Below are 17,817 nucleotides of genomic sequence, written 5' to 3'. Positions count from 1 at the left end.
ATGCTTCAGCTGTGCTCTGTTGAATGTCCTGGGGGCGGAGAAGGGATTTAGTATCTTGACGTGTTTACTTACGGGTAGTGTGCCCAGGGAAGAAGAGGGCCAGTGTGTGCAAAAATGACGACAATACTTTGTACTCCCTCCACCAAGAGCTGAAGTCCGTTTCCCACTTCTCAAGTTAGGGCTGGCCTCCTGACTCACTTTGACCAAGAGAATGTGGCCACAGGAGACGGGCTGGTTCCCAGCCCAGGCCTCCAGAAGCCTTGTGGCTTCTGTTCTCCCTATCCGTGGAACCTCGCCGCTACAGCAAGAAGCCTGGGGCAGGCTCCCCTGCTGGGTGAGAGGTACTTGGCCCGTCACCCTGTCACCCTTTCACCACAGCTGACAGCCTGCTAACCACCTGATGAGCAGATGAGGCTGTCCTACGCCATCCAGCGACCTGCCAGCTCACCACAGACACAGGCCCAGGCCCAGCAGAGCCAGGCGGGACACTGCCCCCACTGACCCACAGAGGCAGGAGCTAATAAGTACACGTTTCTTGTTTTCAGCCACTGGGTGGCTTGTGTGTAGCAATAGATACAGCAGAAAATACCCCAAAGAGAAGGAAGGTATGAAGTTGGAGGAATTCCCACCAGATAGTACGGTTAAGTGGAAACCCCTCAGGCAGGGAAAAGAGATTCAGAGGAAAGGGAGCGGGGCAGGGGAGCACCTGCCTGGCTCCTCAGAAACCCAGCACCCTCATCTCTTCTGGCTTCCCCCGGGCGGGGGAGGGGCCAAACTCTCCGGAGAGAAACTCCAGAGAGACAGGAAGCTGAAGCGGTAGTCTGCTCTTGTGTGTATGTATGCGGGGGTGAAGGGGGGTGGGCGTGTGTGCAGTCAGTGTGAGGTGGCCACCTCTTGGCAGACGTGCTGGTGTTGCTGTAGAGCAGAGAGAACCCAAGACAGTCTGTGAACCTGGGGTTCTGGGCACCACCGATGCCAAGCTCCGGCTGTTCCCGCGAAAGTAGCTCTGATCCAGACAATAAACTGTGTGAGCCTAACCACAAGCAGCAGATATAAGAATAAGGAAAAGCAAGAAAAGGGGAAAAACATTTAGGATGTATTCATCCAAGGAACAAGAAAACTTGGGGCAAACTGAAATAGAGGGAATGGCCACTGAGAGGAGGCGGGGGTCTAAAATAACACTGCTGTTCAGACTACAAAAGGATGCCCCTGGGATTAAAGCAGGGGAAAAAGGATTTAATGATACTTAGTAAATGTCACCAGCATGTAAAATCTACATATTATGGTGTAATCACGCTTTTTGGTGATGATGGTGATTTCACTTGCCCACGTTTTAAAAATCACCCTTCTCGAACGCTTTGAGGATTTTAAAAAGAACCAAAGCTTTCAGGTAAGGGATGGTGCTGTAGCCATACAATTTCAAGCAGCCTTTGAGAATGGGACAAGAGTTTTTCTTTTAAGTTGGACCCTTCCCGGGGCTCTGGGCCTGGGCCCAAGCCTGAAACCACAAAAAGCATTTCCCAGCACCCTGACGACGCTCACCTTGAATTCCCTTCCTGCCAAGTTGCCCCAGTGTTTCCCAGACTTGGGGAAGCCGCTCTGCTCCGCCCGGCTCCGGAGCCTGGGGGTGGGGGCGGCCGATCTCCCCCCACACACACACCGCGCGGCCGCCAGAGGGCGCTGCTCTGTCGCCGGGAGCGCCGCGGCCGCCGGGGCGTGTGGCCTGGCGAGGGCAATTTTGTGTTGTTTAAATGCCAGCATTGATTGCTCACTCCTTTCCCAAACATGTTTCCAATTTACCCGGTATCTCTTCTACGTGAAAAACTCAAGAACAACAACAACAAAAATGCATACTTTAGTTTCAGAATAAGCAAAAGGGGTTTTACACGAAATGCAGTTTTGTTCCAGAAGCCTCTGGGACCAGGGCAGAGCAGCCAGCAGGGGCTCTCCGGACGCTGCTCGCCGGTTAGGGCAGAGGCACGTGGACACAAACCCACCGAACCTCGGCCCTGTAAATGCTCTCGCCAGCAACCCACCAGCCCGCAGCTTTCCGCTCCAGAGGACCGGTTCGTTTCCGGCCAAGTTCAGAAGCTGGTGGCCTAAGAGGGTGCCGCGCGGGACCGCGGAAGAGCCAGCCGGGGTCCGGAGCAGGCGGCGAGCCCCAGCTTCCCGCCCGGCGGGGCCCCGGGAGCGGAGGCTCGCAGGCGGGGATGGGGATGGGGATGGGCCGGGGGCACGGGGGTATGGACGACCATGGCGCGCGGGGCAGCTGTACCCGCACAGGGTGAAGGGGGGGAAGCAGCGGTAGGAAGACGAGGAGCGGGGCAGAGGGAGAGTCCAGTCTGATGGGGGTGGCGGGGGTGGCCCCGCCGGTTTGGGTGGGAGCCTGACCGCCACAAATACAAGTCCTAGGCAAGAGACTTGAAGATGCGTTTGGCTGGGGGAAGGTGTCTAGGAGAGAAAGCTCCTAATCCTGGAGTGGGGGCCGGGGCGGCGGCGGCGAGCGGGGAAGGTGTCTGATTGACAGCTAGATTCTGGTTTTCAGACCAGAAAAAAAAGAAAAGAAAAATCCCCTGTCCCCTGGGGAGATTTCTCAGTCACTTTCCTCTTGCAGGAAACTGCTTCTTGTTGGAGCCTCCTGGGGCTGGCAGAGTTAAAATCCTTTAACCCAGGATGCCTTGGGCCTTTTGTTCCGCTCTGACAATGGAATTGGGTGGAGGGGGCTGGGAAGGCAAGGGGCTGGATCTAGGGTGTATCCGTGGGGTGGAGGGTCTGGTGAAGCTGTGTTCAATCACAGGGTGAAAAAAAGCAATTTGGTCGTATGTGTGTGCGTTTTCGGCGAAGGTGTAAGGAAGCCTAAGGCACGGGGCACCAGCTCGTTAACACATGTGGTTGAGTGCCTGCTGTGTAGCTCAGCAAACCTTTAATTACTCAGGGAGATCTTCCAAAACTAGAAACTCAATTTTGGTCTCTGAAAGGTTGGATAATGGGTTTTTCTTGCATCTCAATCCAAGGGGACAGATCTCCCACTCCCCTGGGCTCCCAGATTCTTCTAGATGTTTTGGCTTCTAAAACTGTCCTCCCATGGGACAGTGCTTAGTAAAGGACACTCAGACACGTAAACCCTTCAAGCATATTAATCATTTGAAATCATTGCTTTGAACCTATCATGTCCTTGAGTCATAATCATCGGCAGCACCCACTAACTCAAAGGACTTGGAGGGAGGCATTCAAGGCCTCTCACCATGCTGACTTTTCTCCTCCCACTCCCCACCTGCTTCCTCCCCTGTAGCCAGCCTGGCCTCTCACTGCCCCTTGATATATCTTGGCTTCTCCAGCCTCCCTATCTCTGGCCCTGCAGTTGCCTTCCTGGCCATCTAGCTGGTCACTTCCTTCTCCATTCAGTTCTGGCTGCAGTCAGTCAATACACATTTACAGAGAGCTGCCCGCCCCCACCCCCACCCCACCATGTGCAAGGCATATTCTGGCCCTGGAAATATATCAGAGACCAAGACAGATGCCTGCCCTTAAAGATTTTTTGCCTTAATGGAAGAGAATAAAGCCAGACAGTTTCACATGTTGATAAGTAGCTAATCAATGGAATAGAGTAGGGATGGGGGTGGGGTTAGTTAGTGCTGCCTTATTTAGCCAGGAAAGGCCTCTTTAAGACCTTCTGAGCAGGAAGAACTCCAAGCAGAAGGGATAGTGATGCAAAAGCCCTGAGGCAGAAATGCACTTAAGTTCAGGAGGTACCTTTGAAGGCCATTTTCACTGGAGAAATGTGAACAAGGAGATTTCCAGGGCTCTTGAAATATAGGCAAAGACTAGACCATCATGTCGTCATGGGTCAAAATAAAGAGTGTGGATTTTATTTTGGTTGCAGTGGAAAACCTCTGTAGGATTTTAAGCCAGGAGAAAAGATTCCACTTACTCTTTAGAAAGATGTCTCTGGCTGCTTGGCAGAGCAGGGACTAGAAGCAGAGGAGAACAGTAAAAATGTGGTTGCAGATGTCCTGGCAAGAGTAGGTAACGGCAGGTTTGTGGCTATGGAGATGGTGAAGTCTCTGGAGCTATCACAAGGATGACTCTTTCGTTTTTAGGATAACTGGATGGACAGATTGCCCATGTTAGGGGGAGGGGAAGATCAGCAGTTCCGTTTTGGCCATGCCAATACCTATCAGATGTCAGGGGAATATGTGTAGACAGGTTTGAGTCTGGAATTCAGGGGCATCTCTCCTTCAGGTTTAAATTTGACATCTAGCATATGGATAGTATTCAAAACCGTGGGTCTGGATCATTCCGTTTAGAGAAAATGTAAAGCTGGAAGTGAGAGGAATGAGACTGAAGCCACTCCAACATTTAGAGATCTGGGTTCGATCCCTGGGTTGGGAAGATCCCCTGGAGAAGGAAATGCCAATCCATTCCAGTACTATTGCCTGGAAAATCCCATGGATAGAGGAGCCTGGTAGGCTACAGCCCATGGGATCACAAAGAGTCGGACACGACTGAGCGACTTCACTTCCCGGAGGAAGAGCAAGCAAGCGAGACTGAGACAAATGACCTGTGAAGTTGGAAGAAAACCAGAAGATGGTGATTCTAAGGAAGCTGAGCAAAGGAGGTATTTCAAGAAGAGGGATGTATCGGTCAGCTGTTGCTAGGTAACAAACAATCACAAAAATCTCTATGGCATATAACAGTAAATATTTTTAATAATTTTATTTACTGCGCCGGGTCTTCGGTGCTTCACGGGCTTTTCTCTAGTTGCAGTGCGCAGGGTTCTCTTGTGAAGCATGGGCTCCAGGGCACACGTGCTTCAATGGTGCTGCTCCCAGGCTCTAGAGCACGGGCTCAGTAGTTGTGGCACATGGGCTTAGTTGCTCCACAGCATGTGGGATCTTCCCCGGCCACAGATCGAACCCATGTCTCCTGCACTGGCAGGTGGATTCTTTACCACTGAGCCATGTGCTATTTTATGCACACATCTGGAGTCAGCTGGGGGTCAGCCAGGTGAGGCTGGCCTTGGCTGGGTCTGAGTCTGCTCTGGATCCATGTCCCTCATCATCCTTGTACGGGCAGGGCAGCTGTGGCAGGTTATCCCCTGGTGATGACACTGGCACAGAGAGGCAGGTGGAAACGACCCCTAAGGCCTAGGCTTGGAATTGCACCGGGTCACTTCCTCTTTCATTCTCTTAGCCGAAATGGGTCATGTAGCGATGTTCAAAAGTCAAGGGGCAAGAACATATATTCTACCTCTAGTGCAAAAAGGGGCAGCGAAGTTACATAGGATAAGAACACAGGGAGGAGGGGCAGGAATTAGGACCAATAATTCAATCTACCACAGAGCAGTCGAAGATGTTCAGTACCACTGGGAGACCAGAGGAAATGGGGACGTGAACTGGCCACTACTCTAGCCAAGATGTCAGTCACTGGTGTCCTCATAAGAGCTATGACAAGGGAATGGCAAGAGAAAGGCCTGACTGGGATGCATGGAGGTGAGAGGGAGGCGAGGAAGAGAAGTGTGAGTGTGTAGACACCTCTGCCAGGAATATTTGCTCTGCAGAGGAGCAGGAAAATGGTACAGCAGGAAATTGGGCTAAGACTAATATATTTTTAAATTGAGGGATATTAAGTCCTGTTCGACTGCAATGGGGAGATTAGAGTAGAGAGGAAGAAATACTGGGTTGACCAAAAAGTTCTTTTGGGTTTTTCCATACCATCTTGCGGAAAAATCCAAAGGAACTTTTTGGCTAACCCTATAGCTGAAAGGAAGGGAAGATGTGCGCTGGTGAAAGGGGAAGGGGCCCAGGGCACAGATGGAGGGGTTGGCCACAGATGGGCGGAGGGAACCCAGAGCTGGGGACATTCTGGTGGCTTTGGTGGGAGGAAGTACAGGCGGTTGGTCTGTTTGTACCTATTTTCTCTATGAAGGATAGTCAGAGGCCAGATTGAGAGTGAAAGAGGAAGGGGTGTTGACAGTATTCAGAAGAGGAGAAAGTGTGAAATTGTTGCATCAAGAAGAGGGAAAAGGAATTTTTCTAAGAAATGGCAGTAGGATTGTCAAATACCCATCAGAAATTTATGGCCATAAGTTTGATGTGAGCCCGTTCAGAGTAGCTGGGTAGTTTCTTCAGCAGTGTGCAACTTCTCTGTTGCAGGTATGAAGTAAGCAGTTTGATTTAACCACAGCTGGGTTTTCACCAGGTGAATGCAATGGAGAGAGACTGCTGTAAGAAGTTCAGAGTGTTTGCAAGGAAGATTTCCCAGGCCAGATCATAGAACCTCAGCTGGCTGATAAGACCTGATGGAAGATAAATAGTGAAAAAACAGTACAGCGATGGACTGGAGGTCTCAGGTGGGAAAGACGGTGGAGTGGAAGGACTGGAGTGAAAGAGCTGGCAGGCTGGCAGGTAGTGGGATCTTTGATTCTGAGATTTAAGAGATGGTCCCCAGTAGCTTAGCGGTAAAGAATCCTCCTGCAACGCAGGAGACCTGGGTTCAATTCCTGGGTCAGGAAGATCCCCTGGAGAAGGGCAACCCACGGCAGTATTCATGGCTGGAGAATCCCATGGACAGAGGAGTCTGGTGGGCTACAGTCCATGGAGTTGCAAATAGTCAGACACAACCGAACACATATGCACGTAGACATTCATGGTTCCCAGGTCTAGGGTATGACCAGGAGACCAGGGTGGGGCAGGAGATGTATCATCACCAGGACTAAGGTAGTCAGGAGAGTTAGGGGCTAAGGTTGTGGGGCAGGTCATCAGCTTTGATGCTGAGATCACCAAGAATGGTGACAGTGGAGGAGACAGAGCCCAGTGCTGAAATCGTCGAGGAATGGAGGAAGTGGCCAGAAGGATAATAAGGTGACACTAACTAGAAGCGGTGGCTAGCAAGCTCTGTTGACAAGTATTCCAAAGGAGACGGGTTTTTGAAGGAAGAATAAGAACCAGATTGGGAAGCTTCAATGGTGAGTGAGGAGACATCTCCAGGCCCGGAAGCATGGCCTAAGGAGAAAGAAGCCTCTGTTGGACAGGGCTGTGGAGCAGCAGGGTCCTCAGAGGTGGAAGAGAGGGTCCCAGGCTTGCAGGAGATTGCATGAGAAGGCAGAGAGGGCTGGGTGAGAGTTACAGGGGGAGGGGGCATTCATCAGTGTCTGCTGCGCCCCACCCCGGCGCGTGACGGATAAGGGCAGCCTCACCTGGCCCCTAGAGGAAAGCTTCCCAGGTTACCCTGGCCTAGAGGGGAGGCTTCCTTTTCCAGGAACCCCTATAACTCTGGTCTCTCGCGTTTCTCAGTTGGGCCTGGTCCCCTGCTTCCTGGTGTCCTCAGCGTTCTTCTTCCGTGTGGATTTCTTATTTCCTCAATTAGAGGCAAGTTTGGGCAGAACCCTGTCTAGGCCGCTTTGCACGCGTGCTCGTCCAGCGCAGCACCTGACAGGCAATGGCCCTTCACAACTGTTTGCTGCTGGAGTTGGATGCAAACACGGTAATAGTTTCCCTTTAAGGCCAAGAAAGGGGCCCGTTCCGGGGGGTTGGAGGGAGCGGGCGGCCTTCTGCCTGAGGCCCCCGCCCCCGCCCCCTCCCGGGCCAGCTGCTGCGGCCGCCCCTCCCCCCTGCCCCGCAGCCGCTCGGTCTGAGTAACCCGACGCCTGGGCCCGCTCCCCCGCCCGACCCAGGGCTCGGCGGCCAATGGCCGTGGCCCGAGCCTCCGCTGGGAGCCGCGGGGGCCCTCCCGGCGCCACCCGGCCGGGCTGGGGCACCGGTTAAGAGCCGGCCTCCAGCTCCTGCTCCTGCTCTCCGTGCCCTGCGTGCGGTGTCGTCGGCCAGGCCCAGCCCAGACACGCCTGCTCCATGCCCCGAGGCTGTGCCAGGGGACTGGGCAATGGGCGCAGACCAGGCCCGGAGAGGGCCAAGGCGGGAACCATCCCCAGCCCGGGGAGCCAGGACACTTGAGTTCTGGGGCGTTTGACAGGCTGAGAGACCTTGGACAGTCGCGGAATCGTCTGTGGTTGAGACCAGTCCCTGTCCATCTCTAGCGGGGCTTGTAAGGGCCCAAGCCGGCAAAAGGTGTGCAAGTCCTCCTCAATTAGCCAGTGTGTGCGTGTGCTCAGTCGAGCTGTCAAGCCAACTCTGCGACCCCATGGACTGTAGCTCACCAGGATCCTCTGTCCATGGAATTTTCCAGGCAAGAATACTGGAGTGGGTTGCCATTTCCTTCTTCAGGGGATCTTCCCCACCCAGGGATCAAACCCACATCTCTTAACTCTCCAGCATTGGAAGGCGGATTCTTTACCCCTGTGCTGCCTGGCATTAGCCAGAGGCCAGGCCAAACCCAAGTCACTGGGACCTGTCATCACCGGCCCTGTCTACAGCGTCTCCTCCCCACCATCCGGGTCCCACGGCCCACCATCCTGGGAATTCCCTAGGTTCAAGGGGAAGAGCCTGACACAACTTTCCTAAACACCTCAGTCTGGGCATTTCTGGCAGCTCCTCAATCCCAAGGCAGAGGTGGGCTGATGGGGTTAGTAATACTCCCCCCCCCCCCCCCCCCCCCCGGGGCGGGGGGGGGGGGGGGAAACACGGTGGGGGGGAAGGGTGAGCACCGGGCGGGCACCTTTCCAATTACCTAGTTTATCTCCAGGGTACTAGAGTGGAAAGAGTATAAAGAAGAAACTCTGACCAACAATACCTTTTTCCTCCTTCAATGGTTACAACTACACACTCCCCACAGTTTGCCACCGTAGGCTACAAATACTTGAGTATTTATCTATATACACTAGCTTTGATCCCCTTACCTTAAGAAAAGCAAAGGGGAGCTCAGGAAATACATTGTAATCTGAAAGAAACAGAAAAGAAGAGATCTTTGTCAAGGATGCATAATTTTAACATTCACAGCTTTCCCACACTGGAGCAGGGCCTGGGTCGCATATGGTGATGAGGATACATCTGGGTCCCTTGAATCTTCACGTCTTTGTCCAAACAGGCTCCCAAATAGGTTCTGGAACCTGCCACCTTGACTCACACCCTTTTCCCTGCACTGGACTGGCAACCTTCAGGCACCTTGCCTGGGGCATAGTGTCGCATGGTACACGGCTCAGCTCTCTCCTCCCTGGCAGTTGGACTCCAGGGTCTGACACCCCATCAGGCAGGATGTGGCATTTCAGGGAGCCTGAGAGGGAGTCCAAAAGCAGGGAGGGGGAGAGTGCCCCCCAGCCCAGGCCTGGTGTTCTGCAGGCTTCCTGAAATTCATTTGCTTCTAGACCTCTTCAGCCTTGCCAAGTTCTGTGTGAAAGATCAGAACAGCTGGAAATTTCTAGCGGGAGAGTGCCAGGTGCTGAATAGGTCCCAGTCTGACTTAGAAACAGTGAGGGGGCCGGGGCTGTTTGGGGTTGGCATTCTTCCCTTTGCCAGACAGGCGGGAACTGCTTGCTCTTGGAAGGCATGCCACCCCCAAGCCTGGGCCAGAGCCGCTGTAAACCCCGGACACCAGGCTGGGGACAGAAGCTAGGAGTCTCCTCCCTCCTAAGCCCCAGGATGACGACACAAAGGGCCTCCTCTGCAGGCCAAGCAGAAGGGGATGGGCTGACTGGGGAGGGCCAAACCATCACCCAGGCAAAGCCAGGCAGCTGCAAATGAAACACAGGCCTAGGAAGGCTCCGACAGGCACTCAGTCTTTCCCAGAGCCAAAAAATCCTGGCTAGAAACTTGACTACAGAGCAAGGCAAGGCACTGGGAAATACTTGAAACCAGGCAAGACCCCTGGTAATGTTGGACTCCTGACAAACAATGGGCTGAGCCAAATGCTTTTTCCCCACCTGGCCCAGACACAAAAATTGAGCTGGCCAGAGGGGACCCAGGGGAGGTGGCAGAGGAGCCAGGGAGGGACCCAGCAGGAAAAGGGAAGCTGGCAGTAAGGTCGTTTTTTATCCTGCTCAGAGAGCAGAGCTCTCACACGGCAAGTCTGCAGAGGGGAGAGTTCCTGCTTGGCTTGACAAAAGGCCAAGGTCACTCAGGCCCTCTGGAGCCTCTCACAAGGGGCTCTGGGACCTACAAGGTGGCTAGGCCACAGGGGTTACTTTCTGTTTGAAGAAGGGTAGGTGGTAGGGGCAGCTGCTGAGGGAGGCCGGCACCCCGCCCCCAACCCCAGGCTGTGACAAGCTTGACCTTCACTCTCAGGACTACCTCAGTCCTTCCATGGCAGGCTCTACTTGCTTTATTTATTTGCCATGCTCTGCAGCTTGCAGGATCTTAGTTCCCAGACCGGGGATTGAACCTGGGCCCATGGCAGTGAAAGCACCAAGTTCTAACCACTGTACTGCAAGGGAATTCCCATCAGCCTGCTTTAATTTTTTTTTCCCCAAGATTTTGTTTTTTGACGTGGACCATTATTAAAATCTTTATTGAATTTGTTATAATGTTGCTTCTGTTTTACGTTTTGGTCTTTTGGCCAGGAGGCTTGTGGGATCTTAGCTCTTCAAACAGGGATCAAAGTTGCACCCTCTGCATCAAAAGGTGGTGTCTTAACCTTTGGACAGCCAGGGAAGTCCCCAGGCTGCTTTATTTTAAATGCATCTGCACAGTAGCATGTTATGGATAACGTTTATAAACCTACTAAGGAATGTTCTTTTATTCATATTTCTCCTGATATGTGAAAGGAGGGTTACTTTTTAAAAGTTCCAAAATTAAACAGAAAAAGAGACGTCATCATGTGTTGAGGATGGATTGGGGGGGTCTTAATTTTCTTTATCCTTTGCTGGATCTTGAAAAAAAAAAAAAAGAATAGAAAGACACATGCCACGGCACAAGGCTCCTTTAAAAAAAAAAGCTTTCTGAATTTAGAACTAGAGCATGCTCTATAAAAAGAAATTCAGACAAAAAGTATAAAGAGCAGAAAATCAACTATTAATCCCACTACCCACTGATAGCCCTGATATCATTATTGTGTATTTTTCCCACACTATTTGCTATGCATGCAGATCCATGTCTTCACATGAGATATAATTATTAACATCAGAGTGTCTTCTTCTTCTTACCCCTGCCCACTGAAGAAAATTCTAAACTTGCCTGTTTGGTTTCTCTTCACTTCACTCTTCCACAGAGAGGAAGAATGATCACTTGCTGAGAAAAGCTAAACTGATCTACATAATAAAGGAATGCAGTGAGATGGGATGAGGTCCAGGGTAGGGAAAAGCCTTCTGAACTAGAGTTCAGTAGAGAGTTCAGTTTGTAGCACATTAGAAGCTCAGGAGAAGCGACGGGGTATAGAGAATTGGGCTTGGAAGACGGGGCTGCAGAGATGGATTGATGTGGTTATTTTTCTGGAACTCTTTTAATGTTCTTCTAGAGATGTAATTAAATAATGAAATTTATTTCGTATTAATTTGGGCCATTAAGTCCATAGAGACTGAAATTATGGTCTCCCTGCTCATTTACAAGGGTTATGTTTTTAAAACATGGAGTCTCAGTATATTTCCTTTTTATATCCTTTTTTAAAAATTAAATTTCAGGGCTTCCCTGTTGGCTCAGTGGTAAAGAATCTGCCTGCTGATGCAGGAGATGTGGGTTCAATTCCTGATATGGGAAGATCCCACATGCCGAGGAGCACCTAAGCCTGTGCATCCACAACTATTAAGCCTGTACTCTAGCACCTGGGAGCTTCAACAAGAGAAGCCACTGCAATGAAAGCCTGCACACCGCAATTAGAGAGTAGCCCCTGCTCGGCGCAACTAGAGAAAAGCCCAAGCAGCAACAAGGACTCAGCGCAGCCAAAACTGAATAAATAAATAACACTGCTTTAAAAAATTAAATTTCATGGTCAAGTCAATACATGGAGATTTTTTTCTTTATCCTTTAAACAGCTGCATGGCTATCCATTCATCTTCACCATAATTTACTTAATCCATCTCCCGTCGATGATCATTTATGTTATTCTAGGTTCACTATTGTCAGTAATTACCCAGAGGCTATCCATATGCATATACATCTTTGCACTCTAGCTGAAATTTTCCTTAGGATGTATTCCTGTATGACTGCAGGATCAAAAGAAAAGGACATTCAAATTTTAGTGCACAGTGCCAAGTTGCTCTCTGTAAAGACTGAACAAATTAAAACCACCACCTACAGGGCTGGATTCTGCTCTTGAGTGTAGTACTGCTGGCAAAGGAGGTCCCAGTGGGTCAAGCAGACAGAGAGGCTTTGGGAAGGAGCTGAGCCGTGGCACAGGGTTGGGGGGGGTGCGGGGGTCAGTAAGGAAGGGTCTTCCAGGGAAGATGGTAAGAGAGCCAGTGAAGGCTCTATAGAAATTACTTTTGCTACTCAGCATCCTTTCCCTGGGGAAATCACCTTCTCCTCCACAGTAGCCCATTCAGCCTATGGATGAGCTTTGGGTGGCGCCGACCTCCCACCTTCTCCAAGACCCCCATCCCAGGTTGGCCACAGGGGTGACCAGATGACTGGAGCCAGATTAGTCAGAGGTCTTCATACCCTGGTGAGAATGATGGTTCCAGCCAGGAAGAAGTCTTTCTTGCTCACTGAACACCACGTGACACCAGAACTGGCAGTGGTCCTCTCCTCTCATCCTGTGAGGGCTGCCCAGATGAATGCGGAGCTGAGAGATGGAGACAAAACCCTGATGGCTTTGCAGAGCCCTGAAACCTAGACACGTCTGAAGCCATCAGGGTCCATCCTGGGCATTCTATTTACAACAAAGAAGTCTTGACTCCTGCTCAAATTGTCATTATATTTTATTTTTTAAATTCAGGTAAATTTCACATAACATAAAATTAACCATTAACTATGCTAAAGTGTGTGCTTCAGTGGCATTGTGTACGTTCACCATGTTGGGCAACCATTGCCTCTATCCAGTTTCGAAGACATTTACATCATCACAAAAGGAAACCCTGTCCCCATCTAGCCATCACTTCCTATTCCTTCTTTCTCTCAAGAAGTTTCAGATAAGTAGAACCACACAACATGTGACCTCTTGCATCTGGTTTCTTTCACTTAGCATGATGTTTTCAAGCTTTACCCATATTGTAGAATGTTTAAGTACTTCATTTATTTTTAAGGCCGAATAGTATTCCACTGTAAGGAATATACCACATTTTGTCTATTCTGATGGACATTTGAGTTGCTTCTGCCTTTGAGTAGAATAATGGTGCTGTGGACATTCATGTGTAAGTATTTGTTTGCATGCTTGTTTTCAAGTCTTTGGGAATATATACATAAGAGTGGAATTGGTTGGGTCATATGGTAATTCTAAGCCCATACATTCTACATTCTTTTTCTAGTTTAAGCCAGTGTGAAGTGGGTTGCCTTCCTGGGCAGTCAAAGGAATCCTGACTTACTCAGATCTTGAAAGACAAACCAGCCTGGCTGGAGCGGGGAGCAGGGAGGAGAGGGTTTGTCCTGGAGCAAGTGGGCAAGCAGTGGTGGAGACATGGAAACAGACCCTGGAGGAAGTACATTCTCGAGTGGGAGTGCCACACGAGAAAGTGCTGCTAGCCTTCTGGACTAGTAGCAGGGCCACACTGTCTGGGAGACCCACAGAGAAGAGGAATCTTAGACCAGTTGTTTTGGCAACCCAGCCTAGGAGAGGAAATGCCCTCCTTCCTCTTTTCCTTCCTCCCCCCTTCCTGTCAACGCCTGAGCAGGATGCACCAACAGGGAGTAGCCCAAGTGGGAAAACACATTTTCCTTCTTAAAGGAGAAAGCTTTATTTCACCCTGTGCCTCCTGCAGCCCTGGCAGGGATCAATTTCTCTATTGTGCTGGGCCATCAGTCAGGCCTCAGGACCACGTTTGAGGGTGGCCAGCCACCTTCAAACCTGCCCACTGTTGCCTGAGACTCCAGGCAGAGTGAAACCCCTGATTCAGCTTGGAAAAGAAATCACTGAGGTCTCTGCTCCTGTTCCCTCATTCCCACCCACCACTCTTGGCACCCCAGTTCCTTTGGGGGATCAAATCGGGATGATGGAGATCTGTGTTTCTGCTCATTCTCATTGAACATGGGTTGAGAGGCTCCTCTGAGTCAGTGTCTTCCCATTCGATTGACTTTCTTTGTGTTGAACACCCTCTGTGTGGGTCATGGTGGGTAAACTCCTAGGCAGCAGAGGAACAGGAGCAGGGCAGTGACCTGGGGTCAGGGGAAGGGGCACTGGAGATACTGATACCCAGGCTCCTGATCCCGAGGCACATGCAGCTCAGTAGGAGAGACCAGGGGCAGCATAAAGCAAAGCAGGCATAATCACAGCAGTAGGCACCGACTCAGGGATGGAACCCAGGTCTCCTGCACTGGAGGCGGACTCTTTACTGTCTGAGCTACCAGGGAAGCCCCTTAGGTCCCTCCTAGTGAATATCTATTTACTCAGTTTACTATGTATTTTAAAAATTTAATCAGAGTAATGCCTTCACATAGTTTAGGAGTTGAGCCATCCTGCCAACAGCAGCACCAAGTTGCCAGGCAGGTAAGGAAGCTAGCTGTCCTGGAAGTGGATCCTCCAGCTGCAGTCATGCCTTCAGATGACAGGATCCTCTGCTGACGTTGTGACTAAAACCCTACTGTAAGAGGCCTTGAACTGGAACTGCCAAGTTAAGGAGAATTTCAGACCCAAAGAAACTGTGAGGCAATAAATGGTTATTGTTTGAAGCAGTTAAGTTTGGAGGTAATTCATTACATGGCAACAGAGAACAAATACATGTTTGCTTTTTTTTTTTAACTCAGTTGCCCTGGGTCTTCCTTACTTTCTCTAGTTGCAGAGGGTGGGGGCTACTCTTTGTTCCAAAGCTCAGGCTCTAGATAGCGCAAGGGTTTAGTTGCCCCATAGCATGTGGGATCTTCCTGGACCAGGAATCAAACCAATGTCCCCTGCATTGGCAGGCAGATTCTTAACCACTGGACCTCCAGGGAAGTCTTGTGTTTGTTATTATCTTATTTTCTTGGGTCAGAACTCTGAGAAAAGAGGCTGGGGAATGCTCTAACACAGATTGCTGTGAGCAGTGTTAACTGAGGACACTTTGCTTGTAGGCTGTGCATAATGAAATAGGCTAAGGACCATCCAGACATGTTCAGTTTTGAAATGATAAGTTTCCTACTAACTCAGAGAAGCCTGTGATCTCAGGGAGGAGATGCCTGGCTGACAGACTTTGTTCACAGATGACAAGTGCTGGGGTCACAGGCATCCACATGAGAGTTATGGGGCTAGGGATCTAATGCAGTTCCCACAGTTAGGAACTGATCGAGCGTCTCCATTAGAAAAAGCCATCCCAGCCACAGGTTCATTTGAGCCTGGCCCCTATTTCCAGTGTGCACAAGCTCGTCTCTTCCCTTGAAAACATGGTGAAAATCTCTGCAGTATTTCCCAGTGAAACTGGCTTCCTTCCCTGTCACTGGGAGCTGGCTGGAGCTGAAGGCACGACAGCGGCATTTCATCAGCTGATGTGAGCTCATGTCCAAGAAGTCCCCACGCCTCTCCGCTCTTGGTACCTGAGATTCTGGGAAATCTGCTCTATTTTCAGCCTGTAGGTTTCCTTGTCATTATGAGAACCGAGCTCCTCGGAAACAGGTGGCCACAGGGGAGCTGAAGAAAAGAGGAAGATGAAGCAAGCCCCATACAGCCTTGCAAGGAGATTGTTCTCAGCCTAAGACCCTGGAAACCTTGGTCGAAAACCCTCTCGGCAGTTGCCCCTTGGAGACATCTACTGTTTGGGGAAATATGTTTGGTAAGGCTTTTCTCAGCGACCAAACCGTCAGCCCATTTGAACTCCTGTCCTTGAAAGATATTTTGCTATAAAACATGTTTTAACACTTATTAATTTTTTTGTTGCTTCTTCCTTTCTTTCCTGGTTTTATGGCTTAGAGACAGGCCTTAAATCCAGCCATCTCGCCCTCCCCTAGCCAAAAAGAAAAGCAGATGAGAAATGACCACTTTTCAATTTATCCACACCCCTTGGGGAAAAAAGTATACAAAACTCAAGTCTGAACCTTTTAAGGACCAAAGTGCTTATAAGTCTTCCTCCAGCAGAGACCCAGAGGTGGTAAAGAAGAGACAAATCTAGCAACTGGTTACTTAAAAGCCGTCACTTAGCATTTAATGAAGGATGCCTTTTGGATTAAATATTAAAATTGACCTCCAATTCCCAGTGGAAACTAAACATGTCCAGGCACTGCCTAGAGGGTAAATAAAGAAACCAACATTGAAAAAGTCAAGTTTGGGTTTCTTAGAAATAATCCGTTTGTGTGAGGAAAGGGACTCTTTCATGGTCCCCTTAGCCTCCGCGCACATCTCCTCCAGAGGACAATATCAGGCCATAGCTGAAGGATAAACTGTGTGTGAATATGGTATCCCTAGCAGCAACCTTAGACAAGGCTGGCAATGAAAGAAAAGCAAAAATGAAAGTAAAACACTGCCAATGCTTCTCTAGCAATTTGCATCACATTACCCATAATGATTTGTAATTTTACATTTAAAGCTATTATCTTTTGGCAGACACCTTGACTTTAAATAAATGTCTGTCACCCCAAAGGACTGTGATAAGTCGTGCCTTGAATCCCACAGTAATATCCAGAGTGAGGTTTTGCGCACCGGAGTGGGGCCACCCCAGCAGGAACATTTACCAGCCTCAGACCACACCCTGCTTCTTGGCCTGAGGCTGTGCCCTACATTGGCACTTACCATGGCCACTGCCTTGGTGACTGTCATCCTGCCAAGAGCTTTAAGCTACCATCATCCATCGACTCCCACTTCTCTCTGAATAGAAAGAATTGAGTAGCTTGCTTTCTCCCTTTGGTTTCCCTAGGACGGTCTGATCATCTCTTGGTCCCCGACATCTAGGAACTACATATGCTTGAAAACAGACAGAAGCCTCCAAGGAGCTGCTGGCAGAATGAGAAGTTGAATAGATGCCAAGTGGAGTGCCACTTCTGTAACCCCCCACACAGGAGACTAAGCAGTATCACAGAATACTCTGATCTTGTCAGAGCCTGAAAGCTCCTTGGAGCCAACGACTACACCAAAATTCAATCCGAATTTCAGACAGAAGCAAACTGAGGGGCTGGCTGGGGGCTATTTCTTCCCAGAACATGTATTCTACACGCTGATAGGTACTGATAAAGTTTAAAGAAATAGGACAATTACATAAAGTACACAGCCAGTGTCTGGCACACAGTAAGCCTATCAGTTAGCTCTTTCTATTTAACTGATGACTTAAAACAACAGGAGTTATTTAGCTCATGGCTCTGCATTTGGGCATCTTAGGCTGTGCTCACTCATGCTCTTCTGCCTGCTGCCCCATTGGCTGGGGGCCCACTGGTCCTCAGTGGCCTCAGTTGGGCCAGCCCTCTCTGCTCCACGTGGACTATCATTCTCTGGCAGTCTAGCCTGGCCCATTCACTTGAGTTCCACAGAGAGAAGAAGCAGGCACGCTCTTTCATGGCCTAGGCTCAGAACTATACAAATAACACCCACCGCATTCTTCTGGGTCAAGCAAGTCACTGGGGCAGAGTGAATTCAAGGAGTGGAGAAACAGCCTGCAGCTCTTTCTGGGAGAGGCTGCAAAGCCTGCTTGCAAAACAGTAAGCATAGGGAGGAGAGAACAGTTGTGGCCATTTTTGCAATCTACCGCTGTAGGTAGAAATAAACTCTGTGAGTGCATATAATTTTCAAGCATTTCCAAGAGGAATTATATGACTGTGTTAGTTGACAAGGGCTTCCCAGATGGCGCCAGTGGTAAAGAATGCAATTGCCAATGCAGGAGACACGAAACACGGTTCTATCCCTGGGTCAGGAAGATACCTGGAGGAGGGCATGGCAACCCACTCC

At 50.0% G+C, this 17,817-nt stretch overlaps 1 long non-coding RNA gene across 1 annotated transcript; it reads left to right on the top strand.

Annotated features, from left to right (window-relative positions):
- Window positions 1-7,056: 7,056 nt before the first annotated feature.
- Window positions 7,057-16,885, top strand: LOC120851340. Its single transcript, XR_005718287.1, has 3 exons — window positions 7,057-7,485; window positions 13,067-13,174; window positions 16,796-16,885. It is a non-coding gene; the product is annotated as an uncharacterized LOC120851340 (long non-coding RNA).
- The last annotated feature ends 932 nt before the right edge of the window (window positions 16,886-17,817 follow it).

This window comes from Oryx dammah, unplaced genomic scaffold (genome assembly GCF_014754425.2).
Source record: "Oryx dammah isolate SB20612 unplaced genomic scaffold, SCBI_Odam_1.1 HiC_scaffold_25, whole genome shotgun sequence".
Classification (NCBI taxonomy): Eukaryota; Metazoa; Chordata; class Mammalia; order Artiodactyla; family Bovidae; genus Oryx; species Oryx dammah.
The sequence above is the reverse complement of the archived record's forward strand: the minus strand, read 5'-3'. Positions and strand labels throughout refer to the sequence as shown.